Source organism: Mus musculus, chromosome 17 (genome assembly GCF_000001635.26).
Source record: "Mus musculus strain C57BL/6J chromosome 17, GRCm38.p6 C57BL/6J".
NCBI lineage: Eukaryota > Metazoa > Chordata > Mammalia > Rodentia > Muridae > Mus > Mus musculus.
Window position 1 is genome coordinate 66844488 of NC_000083.6, and position 22792 is coordinate 66867279.

General features: G+C 43.9%; 1 protein-coding gene and 1 pseudogene across 2 annotated transcripts in view; one reads left to right on the top strand and one right to left on the bottom strand.

The window, feature by feature from the left end:
* LOC115488805 overlaps positions 1–18142 on the top strand; it is a 44054-nt pseudogene extending 25912 nt beyond the window's left edge.
* Positions 1–22792, bottom strand: part of Ptprm (protein tyrosine phosphatase, receptor type, M) — a 687644-nt gene that overhangs the window by 177640 nt on the left and 487212 nt on the right. The gene's annotated exons all lie outside the window — the stretch shown is intronic.

Sequence of the window (22792 nt, forward strand, 5' to 3'; positions counted from 1 at the left end):
AAGGGATCCAAGAACCAACATCAAGGAGAAAGAGATTAGCAGAACTGGTTGCCTTTCTAGGAAATCACAGGCATTAAGTGCTTTTTAGCATGTTTGAGAGGTTACTACTGTCATATGAAGATGCAGCTGTCTGTGTCTGCAGAAATCTGTTGGCGAGACTTATGCAGGACAACGCAGTTTCTTTTCAACCCCAGTTGTCTTCTTTAATCCAAATGATAGGGCACCTTCCACGGAAGCATCTGCTGAGGGCTATCACAGGAGGAGGCAGCTTTTAGACCTGCTTTCTTCCCATTTTAATCTGCTGGGATAGGATGTAAGAGCCTTGATGGTTGATCTTTCATTTTGTATTGGTTTTCTTTTTCTAACCTCAAGACTTCCAGTTGTTACATAGATAGTAATATAAGTGATGGTATATATACATACACACATTTTTATACACACACACACACACACACACACACACACACACACACACACGTAGCCAGCCAGCCCTGAATGAAGTGTGTTTCTCCTACACTCAGGCTGATCAAGATCCCACCTAACCCACCCACTGGACTAATAAGCTTCATTTCTTGCAGTCCAGCCCAGTTCACAGCAGTGTCTGGACACCCTGAAGGGAAAAGCAGACCTGAGTGGCAGCTGGTGCTCAATGTGGGTAGGGTTCAAGTCCCCCTGATCCCATACCTCTGGCACCAGCCCAAAGGCCCTGAGCCTCCACACTCTGCGCATACACAGCAGTCCATCTTCTCTTCCCTTGTTTTTGGTTTATACTGCTGAGTTGGGTTCAGGCAAGTTGAAAGGACAGCTGAAGCCTTCTGGCCAGGGTGACTCTTTGGTATTGGTAGAACATCTCCAAACCTCTGACTGAACCCTGACAGCCCACCCTGGTGTTGGTCAGCAAAACTTCCCATCTTTTTTTTTTTTCTCCTTAAAACAACAACAACATAGGAAGACCAGCATCTCAACTAACCTGGACCCCCGAGATCTCTCAGACATGGAGCCACTAGCTGGGCAGCACACACCAGCTGATATGAGGCTCTAGACACATATACAGCAGAGGACTGCCAGGTCTGGACTCAGAAGATGCACCTAACCCTCTAGTGACTTGAGGCCCAGGGACTGCTGAGGTCTTTTGGGGTGGGAGTGGGGGGACATCCTTTTGGAGCCAGGGGAGGGGAGGAGAAATGGGATGGAGAACAGTGAGAGGGTGGACTGGGAGCAGGGATAATGACTGGACTGTAAAAAAAGATTAACGAACAATAATAATAATAATACCCTTCAAAACAACAAAACAACACCCCCCAAAAACCCCAATAAAACAAAACAAAACAAAACAAAACAACCCCAAACATGGTTATGCAGCAACTGGTAAACACTGCTAGGGTGGATGCCAGAGGTCTTAAACCTATGGTCAGATTTCTGTCTGGGACATTGCAGACTACCCTGACAGCAGTAAGGGTGCAGGAGCCTTCTTCTCTTTCCTTTTCTACCACGGGGAATATCTGATCATATAAAAAGAAATCCCAGATTAGGAAAATATGGGCCCTCTTAAAATCAACTATAATGAAACTTACTAAAAAGCCACGTGGGCCCTTAGCCCTATCTATTCCCCTTGCTCCCAACCCTGCACACCACAAGACTCCATAACAAAGTTCGACAAACCACCGGGCCAGTCTAACCCAACTCGTGGCTTCCTCATCCCTTTCTCCAAGACACCACCAAGAAAACAGGGAATGTGAATAACCCCTTGACTGACCTGTGTAAACAGAAACAGCTTATATGATGATGTATTTCTTAACAAGCTTTCTTAGCATCTGCCATCAGCTTACTTAAGACCTCCTGGTCCAAGCTTTTGCTCTTGTCTTCCTTATTTCTCATCAGAGGTCTACCAAGGACAATTTGCCATTTAAGACCCTTATTCCTGATTTCTGGTCAAAATGTTACAGAGAAAGAAGGGGCTGAGGAGCAATGATCACTGGGAGACAGGCTGGGCCACTTAAAAAACAGTCTAAATATTTATTTATTTAGAAGCAGCCATGGGCACCTGTATCTCAGGGACCCAGTTAAGAGGCATGAAATAGAACTTGAGGAAAGACTTTAAGCAAGGACACAGCACTTGTATTCTACAACCAGACAGACTTTGGGGTTGAGTATATAATTAACTGAGTGGCACAGATCAGAGTTAGGGTCTCCAGGTACCTGGAGTAAATCTCTGTATCAGGCCCAGTACCACCCACTCCCACAGAGAGTACCAAGAAGGCCGGGAAAGTTATTTGTCATGCCAGGCATACAGGAAAATGACTTATAATAGGCTAGGAATTCAAAACTAACATGAAATTTCTTAAGAGAAATTGCAAGTGTCTCTAAGAAACTTAGGGAATGACATAGCTTGAAAAGACCTTTTACTTTCTACAAACGTGCACTGATTTTTTTAAACAGAATTGTTGAGGGCTACACTGATCAATCGTGGCTTTCCTGAAGGCCCTGGTGTATGGAGAAGGAACATAGATCCTTCTTAAAACTAGGAACATGCTTGGCTGTTCACAGCCTGGGACCAGGGCCCTGAGGGAGCTGGGAGCCACTGCTTCAGATCCTCAGGACCCATCTCTTCCCACAGTGTGGAGCTGTGGTTATCAGTCTCAAGGCCACTGTGTGTTGATTGTGTAATGTTCTTGAGCTGCCTGTGTCCCCCTTGTGCAACACTGCCTAACTTCCTGCCGACTTGGTCCCACTGTGTGATAGCTTCTCCTGACTCTGTCCGGTCTCTCCCATGGAAACAGTACATGGGTGCTGTGCTCAGTAAGCTTGCCCAACATAAGACGTAGCTTAGCTTGTGCAAGACCTCCCAACCCCAGACGGTCTTACCTTCTGTCTTTATCCCTCTTTATCTTCTCATCTCCTAGTCTCCATCTCTCAGGACTCTGTCACCCACAATAACCCACTGGTCAAGGACAGGAAATAATAAGAGTTGCATTACATTAGATAAACCTGTGATCAGTGTGATTACTCAGGTTATGGCCTGCTTCATTCTCACATGTTGTGGATTGAAGACCTGTTTTAAGGAGGTCGCAGGTCACCTTTGCAATTGTGTTTCAATCTTCTTCACTATGAATCCTCTTAAGCTGATTTTCTGGAGGCTGAGAAAGTTTTTTTTTTTTTTTTAAGATTATGACATTTATTTATTTATGGGTTTGTTTCTGTGAGGATTAATAATGAAGTCAAACTGATACTAGCCAAAGGAAAAATAGCCTGGATCTATGGAGAATTGTATTTAAATCATTAATAGGAATGTTCTGAAAATGCAAACACTAAAAACTCAATTAAAATCTGGATTTAGAGTTCAGAGATTGGGTCCTCTTAAACTCAGACACAGATACAGACAGACACACAGACACAGACAGACACAGACAGACAGACAGATAGACACACACACACTCACACACCACATAAAAATCCCACATCGATCAGGAAAGGAAACATAGCTATTACAAAATATAGAATTATACTCATGCAATCTCTGCACGCATCATAGACAATAAATCTTAATAGTGATTTTATTAATTAATCTGTAAACAGCTATTGTTACACTTTGCATAGCTGCTGTTCAGAATTTGGGGCACAATATTATTGGTGCTTAATTTTGTCACTGCCAACTTCTAAATAAAATGGCAGACAGTAGCAGATTCTTTCTCATTGGAAACTTGGGGCATGGTCTCATGCAGGGCCCATGGTAAGACCAGCTCACTACAGCAACCGGAGCTTCTGGGTAATGTTCAAGAGATGCAGTGCCGATACTGCTGCAGCCCTCCCTTCCCGTGCCAATGCCACTGTAGACTCTATGTGGATGGGGCCAAGAACTGCCACTATGTGAGAATCCCAGTGCCTGTGGGAATGCTTTCACTCTCCATTCTTGAAGTGAATTTGTCATGTGATATAACTAATTCCATCACCAATGTAACCTAGTCAGAAAACATAAAGTTAGAAAAAGGTAAATATTTCCAATTCATGACTTTTGTGCTGTGCGGACCTCTGTTGTGTCACAGGAGTGCTGATGAAAAACAATTTATTTGACGTCTCTCTGCCAGAGGCCTGGCAAAAATTGTGCTCAGTATGTGTCAGGTAGACTTGATTCTGATAGTCCCTCATATTCCCGTGAAATGTAGCTGCACGGAGATTAAGCTTGGAGCTTGTTTTTGTATGGTGCACATGAGCTATGGTATACAACGGAGTGATGAATTCTTGATTTGGAGGAGGATGCAGTATGATGTTACCTTAAACTGGGCCTACTATACCAGTTGCACGTTAATGGTTTTTGTTTCAGTTGTTTGCTTAGAATCAGGTTATAAAGATAGTGATTATTAACACAAGGGCTTCCCCGAGGGCATCTAGATTCCTAGAGAAGGGGAAATATAATTTGGCTCAGTGTCTAATGTGATTCTGGTACCTCACCACTGGCAACACCACTGGGTTATTTCCAGAAGTTCTGAAGGCAGTATCCTGAGGTCCAGCCATGAAGTTTCGAAACATGTCCCAGTAAAACCACCACATTGCTTTGGCTCCATGACCATCACCCTAGACCAAGTTCTTGCAGTCCTTTCTAGTTGAGACCAACCATCTCCTGACAGCACCTGCCTCCAGGAAACACCTTTTTCATTTCAAATAAAACATCGAGGTATCGGCAATCTCATCAGGGTGCAGCTTATCCCACAGATCAAATCCCTCCTCCTCTAATTTCTCTATTAAAAACTACTTGGCAAGGCTATGTTCACAACACCTCACAACACCTGGGGGATATAGAGACTTCTGGCTGTGCCAAAGACTGTTCCCTGGTAACACCCTTGAAATGCCTGCTGCCCCGGCAGCCAATCATGTTACAGTATAGACATATCTTAGCACCAACCTAAAGTTATTTAAAAATAGATGGTATAATAGACCAGATAGCCACCTAACTCCATGGGCCTTTACAACTCCAAGCTGCTCAATGCCCAACCCCCCATGGAACACTTTCTTGGTGTGCCTCTGATCTGTAAATATATTTTGTACTTCAATATGGACTGCTTTTGCATTTGCTATAACCCCTTTTATACTCACGGCACTGAACATCCAAGAGAAAAGATCATTTTTGAAGAATATAAAGCATTTTGAGCTTCTCCCTTGCTTGAAGGACTCTGATGCATTGTATACCACTGAGCACACATCCCTCAGTGTGGCTCCTCACAGCACTGTGATCCATCCCTGGCCTACTTTTCAGACTTAGCCCCTTCTCTCTTCTGCTCACTTCCTGTGCTCTCAATATACTTACTGGCTTTAATTACTCTTAATCACCACAAGCTTATTTCCTCTCTAGTAACTCTTTACTATATTCTCTGTCTCTGTGGTTTCTCATCATCACAGAGACTTTGTTTGAGCCTCTGTCACTCAGTGAGGTCTCTTCTGTTACCCCATGGCCTATTAGACATGCACTTCAGTTTTCTGGATAACACTGACACTACTGCCCTACATATCTTCGACACAGCCCAGAGTCACTTGGGATGGAATGCTCAATTGAGGGATAACTCAGATCAGACTGGTCTATGGGCACGACTTTGGGGGATTGTCTTGACTATTAATTGATGAGGCGTAGCAAAGCCCACTGTGGGTGCTACCATTCCCTGCGCGGGTGGTCCTGGGCTACATAAGCTAAGTATGCCTCTGAAAGTGAGCCATCAAGCAGTGTTTCCTCATCCTCTCTACTGCTCTTCCTTGACTGTGAATGGATGCAGTTGAAGGTAATGCAGGGTAGCATAGCAAATTTGCCTTCACGTTCCTGTCCTGACATGAGTGATGGACCACGATCTGAAAGCATGTGATAAAGTAAACCCCTTCCTCTCCAAGCTGCTTCTGGTTGGAGTGCATTATGACAACAACAGAAAAGAAGCTAGGATGACTACCTTGTTAAAAACATTAATTTCTAAGTTGTTTGCTGCAGTGGGTTTTAAGATCACTTGAGTAGTCACTGTTACAGCCCTAGCCCCCACAAGGCACACGTTAGTTGAGTAAATGACTGCATGGGATCAGTCACCCTGACACCTCCCTCTCTCCACAGACATACTGCACATTCTTTTGAGCAACCATTGCAAACAGGCCTCTTTGGGAGAATATGACCCCAAATACTAGCACTTCTCTTTGCGTCCCTAGATACTTTCAGTTGTTCTGGGATGTAGGGAAGGAATTCAACCTCCCTCTGTCTCATGGGAATTTTCATGCAGGTTTCCTTAGGCTTATAACTACTGACTGCTGATAAACAATGGCAGTAATGACAATACAACAGAAACCACATTCACAGTTGTAGAAATCTAGCCCTGATAATACCAGTCAACAGACAATCCCCAGCGAAGACGCAAATCTGGTCTACAAGAGTGGGCCCAGTAGGACTGAGCATTGGAAAAATATATGGATGCAGTTCAACTTCTAGAAATGAAGCTGGAGAATATGAACCAGGCAGCTTTGATGGGATTTAGAATAAAATTCCGGGAGGACACCCTCACACAAATTTCTTTTCATTTAGAAAATTTCATCTCATTAGCTGCTCCAGAGACAATGCTAACATTTATTGATTTATAAAGTCATCTTTGGGATTTTACCCTACCCATCTTGTTTGTCCAATCTCAATAACTTTTTAGAATAAATGAAACTTTAACAGAGTTTTAATAAAAATCATTCATTTTCATTATAAAATATATAGAGATCAAAGAACACACAAGCCATCCATATTTTTACTGGTCATATAATAACTGCTAGTACTTCAATGTTTGCACCCCCCCACACACACCACATATACTTATTTTAAACAAAATTTGAGTTTTAGCCATCCTCTTACTTCAGGATTTCTCCAGTTTCATTAAGATGAGTCTAAAAACAAGGGCGTTAATGACTAAGAAACACTTAATCAAATGGCTGAGCCACACTTAAAGTACCTTCATTTATTTCTGTCACCGTTATTGGAAATTTAGGTAGAATTTCAATTTTTCACTGTCATATAAAATCTTGAGGTGATCACCCTTATCTGTAAATCCTCACTGCACCTGAAGTTCCTTTGGAAAACAATTCTGAGTAGTATTGATTAATTGCTGGGTGCATTTAAAGAGGTAACAATGCACACTTCAGACTGCTTTCCCCTGAATTGCACCAAGGTTTGTTCTCATCAGAAAACACATATGGGCCTCCCTTTGGGTGAGCCGTAACTAGCTTTTAAAGTTCCTGTCAAAGATACAATTTGCCAAATGCAGGAAACTCTAGAAGAATGAAGACCAAAGTGTGGACACTGTGCCCCTTCTTAGAATTGGGAACAAAACCCTCATGGAAGGAGTTACAGAGACAAAGTTTGGAGCTGTGACAAAAGGATGGACCATCTAGAGACTGCCATATCTAGGGATCCACCCCATAATCAGCTTCCAAACGCTGACACCAGTGCATACACTAGCAAGATTTTGCTGAAAGGACCCTGATATAGCTGTCTCTTGTGAGACTATGCTGGGGCCTAGCAAACACATAAGTGGATGCTCACAGTCAGCTATTGGATGGATCACAGGGCCCCCAATGGAGGAGCTAGAGAAAGTATCCAAGGAGCTAAAGAGATCTGCAACCCTGTAGGTGCAACAACATTATGAACTAATCAGTACCCCGGAGCTCTTGACTCTAGCTACATATGTATCAAAAGATGGCCTAGATGGCCATCACTGGAAAGAGAGGCCCATTGGACACACAAACTTTATATGCCCCAGTACAGGGGAACGCCAGGGCCAAAAAAAATGGGAATGGGTAGGTAGGGAAGTGGCGGGGAGGGTATGGAGGACTTTTGGGATAGCATTGGAAATGTAATTGAGGAAAATACGTAATAAATAAAAAAAAAAAAGAAAGAAAATTGCTTTACAAAAAAAAAAGTTCCTGTCAGTTCAATGTGAGACAAACTGCTTATGAAATGCATCTCAACGCCTTTTGCATGAAGTTGCCCAGCTTTGGAAAGACATAGCAGCCACTTGTGTTTCCTCATCTATAAAGGAATGGCTTGCATCCCCTTTCCACTGTTCCATTTAATTCTGCATGCAGCATTCGGGGATTTGCACAGATTCTGTGAAGATGGTCAGCCATTTGCCACTCGTGAAAACAAGCAGCCCCCCTTCCCCAAGGTGCACACCATTGTCTACTTCCATGGCACCAGATAATCCTTCTCGTCCCTCAGGCCTCCATTTCCCGGCAGCCACCGGTCTCATGGCTCTTCTCTGCATTGTAAAGCCAGAAACGGTAGCATCTCCATCTGCTTATTTAACTAATTACCTGTCTATACATACACAGTCATGTGAGATCTGTAACCCAAGAAACCATTTCTGTACAAGTCCTGGACAGGATTGGCAAATGGTGACCCTGCTCACAGGACCCCCCCCCCCCAGCAACACCTGATGCCAACACGGTCTGTGCCAACTTCTAAAATGTCTGCAGAGGTTCTTTCACCAGAATCCATTTTCTGTAAGAAGGAAAATGCTATCGGATACAAACAACTCCTAGACAACATAAATTCATTATGCATACAGATGGGGTTATTTTATATTACATGGTACAAGCTGACACCGTGTCCTGAGATGAACAAGTAAGTAATTACGTATGAAAGTGATCACTGCAAATGTAAAGATTTTTGGCAGACGTGATAGCCACTGAACATGTGTTATTGGTAGTGGATGTGTCAAATTATTTTTCTAACTCAACCATAACTGTATATGAATTACAGCAATACAGCATATTGCTGTATTCTAAAATACCAAAATATTGAATTGAACATACTATAAACTAAAGAAGTAACCCCCCCCAAAATTTAATGTAGCTTATTATTTTTAAAAGATTTATTACTTAGTTGTATGTGCATGCTTACATATATGTGTGCACATGTGAGCATATGTTCACAGAGGCCAGAAGAAGTCAATTCCTAGAGCCAGAGTCACAGGCACTGGTGATCTGCTCAGAGTGCTGAGAACTGAACTCAGGGGTTCTGGGATGGGGGGTCTCTGTAAACGCCCCCTTAGCCACTGAGCCACCTCTCTATCCCTCATACAGCCTATTCTCAGCGAAGAAAAATGGGAATTTGAGAAACATTTCTGAAATAGAAATCATACAACTGAAACCTGAAGGATCCATGCATGTTGGAATAAACAGGGCTGTTTGGAGAGCCGGCAGGGAAAGCTGGTGGCCCTTTTGTACTGGGCTGGTAATTGAGTGGTTAAGGCTGATATGTGCTCTTTCTAAGACAGAAACAAGCAGAGGACTGAGTGTTCCTTTGGATAGAGAGTGATTTGGTCTTACAGTTAGGTGGCCCAGAATACCACCTCTGACCTTAAGGTCACATGCATCAATGTATTCGCCATGATATATTTTGCTCCTCAGGGTAGAGCATCTCTTTTGTAGCCAAGTGGCTACTGGAATCATTGAGTCGTGTTTTGTCCAGCAGAGTAAGGGGGAGGGGCTCTGTAAAGACAATGTAAGTATACAGCAGCAACTCAAGCGGTAAAACGTCATTTCACGTCGCCACTAAACAAACAGAACACAGCACACGCTGGGAGCATAAATTCGCTCTACCCTCAGGTGGGAAGGATTGCAAATGCATGCACACTGGAGAGAGCGAGGGATGAAAAGCTCCTCTCAGAACTCTGCCTTATGAGTTTTTTCATCATCATGGAAGTATTGCTTATCTTGAAGAACAGCTCTCGATGCAGTCATTTTCTGTACTGTGCCCGAGCGTAGCCTCCGACAACTCTTAAGTAGAACAAAGTATAGGAAAGAGGGCCCTGCGAATGAGCGCAGAGCTGCCGTTATTCTGTGGTAATGGCTCACTGCTGGGAGGCGAATCAGTCCTTTCTCGGAGCTCTGGCCAACACAGAGACAGAGGCTTCCCCTCCCTTTTTTCCTTTCTTACAACCTCCCGTATTCCAAGTCTGTATTATACTTTCTAATCTTCCCTCTACTTATGTTTCAGTGAAAAACACAATTGAAGTATTTCACTCAACAAGCGGAGGAGTTTACAAAGGAAGCAGGGCCCATTTTACTTCCAAATGTCAAGGCCCAAGTCACCACCCTGTATGATTCAGCACAAAAAGAGGAAGTGGGAACACACCCCAGAGTGGGGCAAGTGATGCCAGGTAAGATGTGCCGCCTTAAGGAGGACAGGAGGAGTGTGTTCTGAAGCTATCCCCAGCCATCCTCCCTTTCTCAGCACCAAGGACAGTGTCTTCCATATTGACTGATTAAAGGCTCTTCCATTAACTTCTCCAAACAAACAGGGCAGAAAACTCTTGGTCAGCATGCTGCTGGTTTCTTTGTGTGTCCGCACACATGTTGCATGGGCACATGAAAAATCAGAGACTTGGCATCAGGATGTCCTCAAACACCTTCTACTTTAGTTTCTGAGACTCTCTTGAAACTGGGACCTCATTGTTTAGGCTACAAAGACTCGATGACTGGATGACTGGAAGGTGAACTTCCACCTGTCTCTGTCCTTAGTGCTAGGTGACAGGTGTCCCCTATCACGCCCAGCTTTTACATGGGTGCTGGAGTCTGAGCTCTAGCCAAAACATGCACATATGGACCAAATGATCGTGGAGGTGGCTGGGGACACAGTGTGCCCAGATCCTGCACACTTTTGTGGTAAACACTTAGGTGTGCTTCCTACCTTGCTGCCCCTCCCCTTTAGATTTGTGCACAGACTGTAGGGAAAATGTTACAGTGTGGATGGGAGCTCTAGCTTTTATTCACTTAGAGGAAACAAAGAATGACAAGAATGAATCTTGAAGATAGGGTTCTCTGTTGCTATAGATACAGCTGTACCCTACTGATGATTGGAATAGGAGCATGTCTGGAGAAACTTGTCAGGTGCTTTCTGTGCGAACACCATAGTGTGCACTTAGACCTACTTACAAGGGTCAGTCTCTCCACCTTGCCTTCTGATGGGATCAAGAAAGGTGATGGAGCCCAGAAGGACAAGCTGAAGCCACCAGCCCCTTGCATACTTCCTTTGCTGACAGTGTCTCTTTATGGAGCCCCACTGGCCTAGAACTCACTATGTAGACTCATTTTGTGGTCTTTGCCACCCAACTGCTGGAATTTAAGGTGTGACTCTCCATGCCAATCTAATGCAATACTATTTTAGACTCAACTTTTCTTGCAAACAGAAATTTTTGGATAAGTTACCCTCTTAGGAGGTACTGACTTCACAATTTTAAGTCCTCTTTGCTTCTATGCTAAGCACAGAATGAAAAGAATTACTATGCTTATAAAATAGTATGAAAAGGCTCCTCTTTGTAGCACCATTTTGAAAATATGTATTTACTAGATGTAGGTTTGCATTATATTGTAATATGTGACCTCTAGCCATTACCATGGGAGTGTTGGAACAGTGGGGCTCTGCTTGTGGCTTGTCTTGACTCTCTATGCCTTTAAAGTAACTGTTTAGTGAGACTCTACAATAATCTTCTGGTCTAGATGACCTAAAGCTCTGCAAATCCTCCCCTCATAAAGGCCAGGCCTCATTTGAAATCAAACTCCTTGCAGGGAATTTAAGTATCTAATTTAATATTCAGAACAATGTGTCCAAAATGTTGTCGGGTTTAAGTTTTGCAAGGAAGTAGGAAGCCTCAAACACCAGACTGGAGGACAAGCATAGAGGAGAAAGCTGTATAAGGTCTCACTAAGGTGCCACATCCCTCTAAGGGTGCAGACATATCCAAAGAGGTAGAATATGCCTACGGGAACCCAACATATCAGCATGAAGAACACAGTGTGTGTGGTGGGCTGTGGGCTGAATTATGACTCCTGTATCCATCCACTTAAGCCCTATGAAACGGGGCCTCTGAGAAACATGGTTAAGTGAGATCATAGGTTTTTTAACCCAGTAGGATTGGCATCTTTATAAGAGAAAGGGGACCCCCACTGCCATGGGGCACAGTGAGAAGGTGGCCAGTGACAGTCTAGCAAGGGAGCCCTTACTCAGTCCATGACCTGGCCAGAGCTGGATCTCAGATATGCTGTCTCAGAACCACCATATCTGCTGGTTCAGTCAGTCTATGGCATTTTGTCTTGCCAACCCTAGCAGACAAATAAAGGAAGATATAATCGCTTTATAATTATATTTTGGCATAATTAGAGAAAGTGAAGAAATGCACGTGGAATTTTTATATTATTCTTACAACTCTATGAATCACTATCGAACAGGCATGGGGCTCAGCTTCTGTTCTAGATTTACCTCTGGGATCACTCACCCCACCGTCCTCTGCCACCACACAGTGCTTATCGACTGGCCAGTCTAGCAAGTCCAGATAGAAATGGTGTCTATAGCATTGTGTGTGTACGTAATGTCAGCACCTGGCATTATAGGGGCTGTCAGTGTCTCAGCCTCACTGGGCGATGTTATGTTTCATGTATTGCATTGAACAGACCCTGACAGGACACGAGGCTTTACCTGCATAGCTGCAGAACAATGCAGAAAGTCCTCTGTTCACCACTAAGGATGAACAAGATAAGCTTCTGCAACCCTATGCTTTTAGAACATTTCTCTCCCTTTCTGCAGAACCAGCATTGGGCAGGTGCCCAGTGAACATCTGCTGGAGTAATAATTGCACTGGATTTCTTTCCCTTTTCTTAAAAAGCACTTTTATTTAAAATTGTGTGTGAGTGTGTGTGCGCCTGAGAACATATAGGAGCTAGAGTTACAAGCTGTTGTGAGATGTTACATCATGGATGCCAGGAACTAAATATTCCTCCGAAAGAGCAGCAAGCACTCTGAACTGCTGAGCTACCTCTCCAACCCCTATTTTTTTTTAAAAAAGAAAGAAATATGGACTCATGACTTTAATTTTCAAAAGCATACCTTGGTTTAAACTATGACACAACCCAAGGATCAATGGCAAAGTTTGGCGTCAGTGATGTGAATATTTGCATATTTCCAAGCCATGGCTTATCCCTGGAGATCAGTCTTCCTGTCTACTGCTAAGATCAGAGGAACAGAATGTCCATAAAGAAGGATGGAGCCACACCTGGTGATGCTGGGTCTACCCAGTGGACTCACAGCATGCTTCTGTTGGGTCCCACAGTAAGCTCTGGAGGACAGAATTTCTGCACTGTGCTTTCTGCAGCTTGTGATGTCAGTGAAAACGGCTTTGCAGCCAGGTACCTTGGCACTGGCTTGCCATCACCCAGTCAGAGAACACTGCCATGTTCACCAGGCAGAATGGAAAAGCTAACCTTCATCTTTCACTGTGTCTGAACATTTGCCCACAAGGCCCACAGGAAAGCCCTGTAAGGCTTTCTGCTGGTAGTGAGGGAGAAAACGCTGATGTTACCCACAACTGTATTAGCAGAGCCACAGGACCGCATGTGGCCTGATTAATCTTATGAACTCAGCATTAACATACAGCTGGAACATAATGCCGATTATCCATTTAAGAACAGCCAGCACTAACTGCCTAGAAGCTCAAAACTGGCTTCATAAGCAACAACTTCATCTGCCTATTCTAACTTTCTCTTCTGAAGAGAAACAAAGTTTCCGAGGAGTGACTCAGAATCTCACAGTGATAAAACAAAACAAAACAAAACACATTTATGCTTTCCTGTCGTCTGTTTCTCATTATGAATAAGCCCCTCCAACAATTTCAAGTGTTGGAAAGCAAATAAAAATGTGTCTGCAATAATCAACTGGCTTATTGTCGACGACGATGCTTCATAGACACCTAGTTTCTGACACGGCACTTGTATGACTCTCTAATTTCCTAAAACAGTAATATCTAAGTGACTGGTAATGTTAGCACCAAAACCATTTTTAAAGCCTTAAATAGTTCACCTTATTAGATGGAACACTATTCTGAAGCTCACAAAGGTATCAGCAGCTGTTTAATGTGTTGCTGTCCACAGAAGTACCGTTAAACAGTGTTTCTTAATACTTGCTGTGGCTACAAATTGTTCTCGTCTCTCAAAACAAAGCAGATTTAAATATTTTTTCTTACCTTGACGTGCTGGGAGTAAGGATTTTGGGGAGTGTTCTACAAAACGCATTTCTAATGGGCCACTTAGAGATAATCAAAACTGAGATGGCCAGTGGCCCACAGGGGTCCCTATTTCTACACCCTCGGCACCAGGTGTTTGTTTGAGGTATAAGATTGACACACTAGGGGTATTTCCTTCCCACCACTCCCTGGTGTGACTTCTCATTCCTGGGTGCTTTAGACTGTACTGACGTGATATCATGGTTCAGGGACAGTGGCTTCTAACTTAAGTTCATAAGAGGGGAAGTGAGGACAATCCTCTGGCAGTATGAGAACCTGCCAGGATCTTGTGTGGTTGAGGACCATTGATTCTGCAGTCTCTAAATTGGTAGGCATTCCTCCAGATTGATTTTTGGCATGATTGAATGGCCTTTGCTATAAACTGTAGCTGTCATCCAATATGAAAACTAATCTGAATGCCAACTTCCAGCCTGTTGCCAATCACCCCCTCCAGTGGCACAGTTCCTGGACAGCAGGGAAACTGCAGGCCAGTGCTACATGCCAAAACACAGTTCCTGGATTTTGTAGAGCCAGGGAGCTAATAGGTGTCTCTCTGCATACCTTGCAACAATACTATACTTCTCTTGAAAGAGCTCAACATGTCCCAGTCTACCCCTTGCTACTCAGTTCTGTAACAGCAACAGCACCTCAGAACTAAGTATTAGATTTCACCTGGATCAGAGAAGGACTCTGACTGCTTAGATCACACCTGTAGTAAAAACCTTGATTACCCTAAGGCATATCATTCCAGGCCTACCTTCATACTGCTGGAGGCAACTGATATACCTACCAGGGCCCAATCCCAGAGTTCCTACAAAATGTTGATGTAACGGAAACTCAGTCCTGGCTGCCTGCGATGTGCACCTGACAGTACAGTTCCTACTCTAGGGACTGCAGTTCCCACGGTGGCGGGTGCTTAGGGATACCTAGCTCTTTGATGGCTTGTCTAAAAGAGGTCCATCCATTGGCCAAGTGCTCAGCTGAGGAGCACCAGCCAACCCCAGGCTGAGGATCCTTATTCTCAAAATTGAAAATCTAAAATACCACAGAATTCAAGCAGTTCTGGGCGTTGACACACTGCAATAAATAAGAACTTGCACACCTACCCTCACATGATGGTCTGTAGGAAGACATGAAACATCCTAAAAGATACTATGTCAAATTACATTTATTAGCAGCCCTGAGTTGCTGGTTTATGCCTTGGAATCACTGCCAATAGAGGTCAATATGTACAGGGAAATACTCTCAGAATCTGAAATTGAAGCATATCTGGTCCCAGCACTTTGGGTAAGAGGTGTAGATGCTGAGCCTGTAACAACAGAACTGCTAACAAAGCTTAGGGGGGGGGGGGTCAAGCATCTTTCCCAATTTGCTTCTAATAAGATGTCATGGCTGAGTGAATGTTTCTCTTTTACTGTCCCTTCATCCATCCTAAATGGATGATGGGCCAAGTGCTGGCTGATTCTGTCTGAACATTCCCATAATTGCTGAACCTTTTTACAGGCAGCTATCACTGAAATGACCTTTATTCCAGTCTTCTACAACAGAGCCTCAACTAACCATGCACTTGAACCAGAGGTCCGAATTAGTTCCTGAAGCACACATGAAAGGCTTCTGGACCTGGGCCTCCCTGAACAGAAAGAAAATGAGACTGTGTGAGTTAAAAATGTCGACTCCATTTTCCTCTGGCTCCTTCCCATTACCCTTGGCCAAAGCATGGATAACGATACTATAGTTCTTGAGAGGTTTCTGTACAGAAAATGTCCTTTTTGAGAGGAAGTCTGCTCAAATGTGGAGCCCTGCCCTTGGGGCTATCAGGTGTCCAGGGGAGACCATTTCTCAAATGTTCCTTCTTGAATTCTGAGATGGGGGAATGACATGCCCAACCCTCACAATTGTAAAAAGGGCTCTTGCAGCTTGGGTCTGACAAAACAGAGAAAATGACCCAAGTTCTGGGCTAGCAAACACTATATCATTCTTAGTCCATGGCGGTCCCAGATAGGAGCGTGTGAAACCATGCAGTATTTCAAAAGCAAGAAAAATAAAAACACACACACAGAAATGTCATTGAGAATTGGATTTGTACATTTCCTCTGTGCAGGGAGGAGATGTTGGCTAGAAATAGCTGTGGCAGTACTGTTGCCTGTTCATATTATTTCTGAACTGCCTCTGCCATAAATCACAGTGGGCCTGAAGTCACAACAAATAAAAATAAGGCCTTGTGAGCGTGAACAACTCCCTACAGCTCCCACAGTGGGTACAAAGTTCCTAGGCACTAAGTAGGCAGCTCTCGGTTTCTAGTTTAGAGTTCAGCATGTTCCTCAAGTCCTTTGTACTGGGACTGGAGAGTATGGCTCTATGAATAAATTTCTGCACAAAGAACTTTCTGGAAACAGAGCCATGATACTTTAATGGTCTCATTTTTTTCCCCACATGTTGTCTATCCATCATGGCCACCTTTCTTATAATTACTTTTCTATCAAACTCAAAACTCTGTTGGATAAAGTACGTGGCATATTTGGACCAGGCTATCTTGGTTCTTTATGTGGCTGTGATGGGTGCTGCTAGCTTTTGAAAGAGACAAACTAAGTCCCAATGGCATAACTTGTCAGTGTGTGTATTTTGTGTGAAAGAGGGATATTACCAGTGCAGTTGGTTGGGTGAGTACAGTGGCATCAAGAGGAGGTGGCCCATGAAGTTTCAGTTTCAATGGAAGATTCCTAATGTAGGCTGAGCTGTAGGATCCACACACATAGAATATAGGGAAAAGATGAAGGCAGCTGGCAATGAAAGTCCATTTCCAATGGCCTCCTTAGGGAGGCATGTGACATGACATCATAACCGAGTATCCAATGTTGATACTACTCAATCGTGTAGGGTTAGTACGACCTGGTGCTTTTCCTACTACGGTTTCCATTAGGAGACAAAACTCAAAACTCTGAGACAAGATAGGAAGCACGGAGCATTGCAGGAAGACAAGCCAAAGCACAGTGCCATGTGGAAGAGCACCCTGAGGCTGGGGTATGCCATGCTTGCTATGGAGGTGGGCAGCTCTTTCCCTCCTCACCTTGCCGTGTAGACAGCTGCTGGGCTCTGCCACCAAGGAGGCACTGATCCCTCATCTCCATTCTGAGACTTTAATTGCAGCAGGATGCTGCTGCCAGATGCTAACTGGCTGTTGTTCTCAGCCTCTCTGTTCCCCACATGTTGGGCTCCGACTGTGAGCATTCCCTGAGTCTGCTGGAGAGGATCCTGTGGGGGGAAGGCATCTGGCTACAGGCTGTGGGACAGCTTACACTCATTTCAGCTGACCACAGCTCACATTGGGTAAGAAAATCCTTAGCTGACATTAAATCATAGTTTTTAAAGGCCATTGGGAGATACAGCTGGTTTGTTGACTCTTCTGAAAAGCATATAGCTAGAAAGGCAGCAAATAACATGATCTCAAAGTCTTCCAAGTCTCTGGAAGAGAAGTCAGCTGTCTTACCATATTACTCCATAGCTTTCCCCCCACACAACTTTCTAATTAAAACTTCTCAATTCCCTGTTGCTGGTTTGCTGTTTTGTTTTTGTTGTTGTTGTTGTTGTTGTTGTTGTTGTTTTTTGTTTGTTTTTTGTTCGTTTTTTTGTTTTTGCTGTTGTTATTGTTGTTTTTTGTTTTTTTGTGCTTGTCTGCCTGCCTGCCTGCCACGGCCAGCATTAAGTGTCTCAAGGGGAAGTGGCTGCCTGTCGGAAAGCCAAAGCTTTGAGGAATATGTGAAGGAGCTAGGGACTGGCTCTTAGGATGGGTGTCATGGCCAAACCAGACTGCATTACTCCTTATGAGGGCAACAATATCACCATCATACGTGGGAGCACTCTGAAGATGACGTGGGTGTCTCGTGCCCAGCTGGGGCAGTTTGACAAAACTATAGCTGATTGCAGAAGAGCTCAGCTGGTCTCTATCTTGTCGTCACAGATGGTCCCCTGGTCCAGCAGCAGCAGTGGGATAAGAAGGAAAGCACAAGAGGAGAGCTGAGGACTGGGAGGTTGGCTGTGTCATGAACAGTGTCACCTGCACTCAGGTCTGTGAGGTGGAGTGAGGGCTTCATCAGCCTGGACAGGAGTTAGCTTCAGGTCGGAATGAGCTCAGCTCAGTGAGCAGGTTGCAAGTATCCACACTGCTTCTTTTCATTCATTCTATTTTTCCTGACTGTGCTCAATTACCTTCATCACAAACACTTTACATGAAACCTATCTCGGAGTGTTGATTGCCCTAGGATAGCTAATAAGTCAACATGTATGTGCTAATTCATTTAAAGAAAAAAATCTCAATTCTATGGAAGGAAAATATGTTTACCTAACTCCCTTCCCCTTTCGTTAGCCACTGCTAATTAGTATTCTCGATCTCTCCTGCACCTCCCTCCTTCTCTCCTTTCCCTTTCTCTCTGTAAAAATATGTGTACATATATATGTATGTATGCACGCATGTGTCTTCACTGAAACATATAAAATTTCTAGGCACGATTACTATCCTTAAACACTACGTCAGCCTGATGGAAACACAGGCTGCCCCGCCATTAGAAGAAATGTGAAGTTCAGTGTTAGCTGCAGGTCTGAGACAGGCTGGACGCAAACATGGAGTTTGAAGACTGGCAGACTTTGGAACATTTAGATGCTGGGTTTTTGGACACAGAGTCTCATCTAGAGAAGCCTATTCATATATTATTCTAACGCTTCCCTTTCCCCCAAATCGACTTCTGGTTCCAAGAATTCAGATAAAAGCCACATAACCTGTAATAGTCTCAAATAAGAAAAGAATGATTGTTAAAGACCATTTAGCATAAGGTTAATTATTTTTATTGTATGTGCCTGGGTGTTGTGAGGGTGCACCATGTGTGTGCTTGGTCTCCAGGGGAACCAGATGAGCACCTCAAATCCCTATAACTACTCACAGCTGGGAGCCAACAGCTGGGAGCTGGGAACAAGTCCCCGGGCTCCTGTGTGCTTTCAACCCCTGAGCCAGCTCTCCAGGCTTGCTCCGAATGTTTTTGTCTGCTTTTAGTTTTCTTTATCTGAGCTCTCGCATGGCATCTTAAGTCTTCTAAGCCTCCTTTAACCTACAGTGGTTGTCCACTTTCAAAAAAATTGCCGAGAGTGGAGTTTAGGTATTCCACATGCTCTCCCCTCAAGGTAATGGATATGCTAATTAGCTGGATCAGCCATTCCACAATAAATACTTATTTCCAAGCATATATGATACAAACTTTAGTCATTAAAACTTTTAAGATACTACTAACCAACCAACCAACCAGTCAAGCAAACAAAGAAACAAACAAAAGCAATAAACCTGGCCATAATTTTCTAAAAGGTTGGTCTTGAATACATTTTAAGTACAACACTGCTCATTTTATTTTTCAAGTATATAATTAACAGTAAAGATGCTTTCTGATCATGGGATGATATATCTCTCAGTTTATCTCTGAATCCAGGCGTCTCACAGTAGTGAATAATACACAGAAATAATTGCTGTCCAGTGAGCTTCAGAAAGGCATTTTCTGTGAACTCACCTGGACGTGGCCACTGTTGGCATCTTAACCCCGGACTGTTAAACTAAAAGTGATATATCTTTTATTAATGTAATACAATTTTAAAATATTGATGCTCACATGTCATCCCTGGAGATTCTGGGGAGGCCTGGAGTAGAATCTGAATCTCTGTTCTAAGAAAGAAAAAGAAAAAAAGAAAGAAAGAAAAGAAAAAGGAGGAAAGAAACGAAACAAGCATCCCAAGCTTGAGAGGCACCGCCTCATCGTAAAGGAAGTAGACCACACATGTTCCATTGAATTCTGTCCATTAAACTAGTTGTGAGACTAAGAGAAATTTTACAGTTATGATTATCCACTGAATGGTCTTTCTTCTTTATACAATTGCATGGCTTGCACTGTTCTCTGCACTGGGCATGAGGGCATTATTTACAATGGCTATTTTCCTTCACATCCCAGCAGTGCACTGCTTGTTATATGGGAGCCAGAGGCAGCTGCTTCACCATAGATCAGCGCTAGTCACTTACATCTCACCTGCATTGTTGGCTCCAAAATTATGGGTTGGTACAGTGTTCTGGAATGCAGAGCAACAGAGGAGGACAAACAATTCCAGCTGTGCACATCTTTTGTATCAAGTGTGGGAGGGCCCTTCCCTCCGACTACATGGTATTCAAATTTTAAGCACAACCACCGCTAGCTTAATGCTGAACTGCATGCCTCTGGATTTTGTTTAAATCTTGTTTTTATGTCTTCAAAATGACACGCTATGCCCAACATTTCCTCTTGTCCCTCCTCAAATAGCTGAGCCATGAGGACATGAACAAAATTAATTCAAATTTCTAGATTTAGGGATGGGGAACGTCTGAAAGTCTCCTCAGCTCATCAAATGAGATACATTTTTTAGCTCACAGAACAGGAAGGTTATGTGCTTTACGAATGGGTGGAAAGGCACCAGGGGGGAAAAAGAGACAGCAAATATAAACGTTTAAAATTGCCAGCTGCAGAATCCCCCAAAGACGGATGTAACAGAACTTGATGTACTACTATTCTGTATTCACGGTAGGGCAGCATTTTTTTTTTTAGAATAAATAAGATATGTAAGATTGTTTAGTGTATTCAGCAAGCGTAAATACATTTATATGTTCGACTCTGCTCTACATTTAACAGCATGGTGGGGGTTCCCAGGGGCTTTCTGATATAGTAATAACGACAGACAGGAAATTAGTTAAATTCTCATAAGAGCTGAGAATGTCAAGGTAGGTATACAGGTGAGCCAGAGACCCAGTGATTCTGATGCTCCCAACAAGTGGCCCCTATCTCCTCTTCCTCCTCCTCCCCCTCCTCCTCCTCCTCCTCCTTCCCCCTCCTCCTCCTCCCCCTCCTCCTCTTCCTCCTCCCCCTCCTCCAGAACCCAGGAAATGGGTTTTCTCTGAGTTCCAGGTCTCTCTTAAAGAAGTATCACCACCTTGAGTATTGCAGGTGCCTCAGCAAAGACCTGTCTTTTCATCCACTCTGTTGAGGGAAAGTGGGCTTGAGGTATTGGTTCAGAGAAGCTGGCAAGGGTACATCTTTCCCTCGAGGGGCCTTAGTCTCAGTGTCTGCCAAAGATCCACCAGAGCAAACATCTCCACTCAAGACGCTTCTCTCTCATAAGATGCACATAAGCACTGGCAGAGAAGCAGGGCTGCTCGAGGCTGGCCTCCTCCTGCATTGCCTGGCTCATTTCCTCTCACTCATGTGGTCCTGAGATGGCCAGATGCTCTACCTCCTAAGGCCACTCTGCCCTGCTGAGCTTGTTGATCTTTGTTTGTTTTTGTGGTGCTGGGGATAGAGGCTAGAGCCTTGTGAATTCACAAGCTGCCTGCAGTGAGCTACATCCCCAGTCTCTGGTCACTGCCTCTGCAGCAGGCTCACAAAAGGAACTTTTGTCCACTGAAGCTGGCCCTGCCTTGTTCTCTTCACTATATGTGTTCCCCAGCCTTACAGAAGTCTAGACTCAATTTTGACTCCTGAGATGGCTATGCCTCCTACAGCCTTGCTTTAGCTGACTGTTCATTTAAACAACGTTTCTCAGTGTAAAGACTGGAGTATACCTGGGGAATGCCAACGGCACCTCCAGACCCACTTTCCTGTGGTTGGTCCTTCAGAGAATATAATTTGTTGTAACTTTTGAGCCTTCAAAATTTGTTCACTGTTTTTTTTTGTTTGTTTGTTTTTGTTTTTATACTTTTTGTTTTTTTTGTTTTTTTTTTCCCCCACAGTACCTGTGGAACATCGTGCAACGTGTACTGCTAGATTAGCTCTAGCCTGAGTGTTAGGTTAGCTCTACCCTTTCCTTTCAGTGCTTGGTGACGGATGTGACGTGACAGCTGTGACCTGTGTGTATCCTCGAACCTCACGTTTTTGAAACTGAATCTTCAGTGGAGTGATGCTGAGGTCATGAGCATCCTGACGACAATGTTGGCACCACAGGAATGGGTTCCCAAGAGAGGCTGGACTTGGTATCTCCCTCCCTGGTCTCCTGGGTTCTCTCTGGCCCTTTTGCCATGGGATGAAATAGCTCAAAAGCCCTTGTTAGATGTGGGCCCCTCTATCCTGGCTTTCCCAGCCCTATTAATTATGAGTAGCAAGTCTTGGCTCTCTGCAAGTTACGCACTCATGGGGCTGTTGGTTTTAGCAGCACAGGACAGACACTGGGTACAGACTTAGTATGCCAACTCCTACTTTTAGGACTCTACTTTTCTAAGCACAGTAGCCAGACTTCATGGACCATGGGCAGTCAATGTTATTCAGTCTGTGTTCAATAAAGCAAACCAAGTTTTAGGCACTAAGGATATCTGTACCTCGTTTCTGTTCTCTGTCCAAAGATACGGTCTGCTTATTACCTTGAAGGACAGAATAGGGCAGGGCCAGGCAGGGAAGAGAGAGAGAAGAGGTGAGGGGAAGGGATGGGAGGGGAGGGGAGAGGAGGGGAGGAGAGGGGAGAGCTCTGATTTCCAGGGACTCTTAGCTGCTTGATTCTTGATTCATCTTCTGTTCAGTTAGATCCTCTTAAATTTGATTTATCTAAAGCTATTGATTTGGCAGTAGGTTCTCAAAAAATGAAAAACAGAGTCCCTAGCCCACAACAAGCTTCTGGAATCTAAAAGGAGGACATTAAGTTATTATCGATTAAAGAAGGTATGCCCAGTCACCATGAGGGGATCC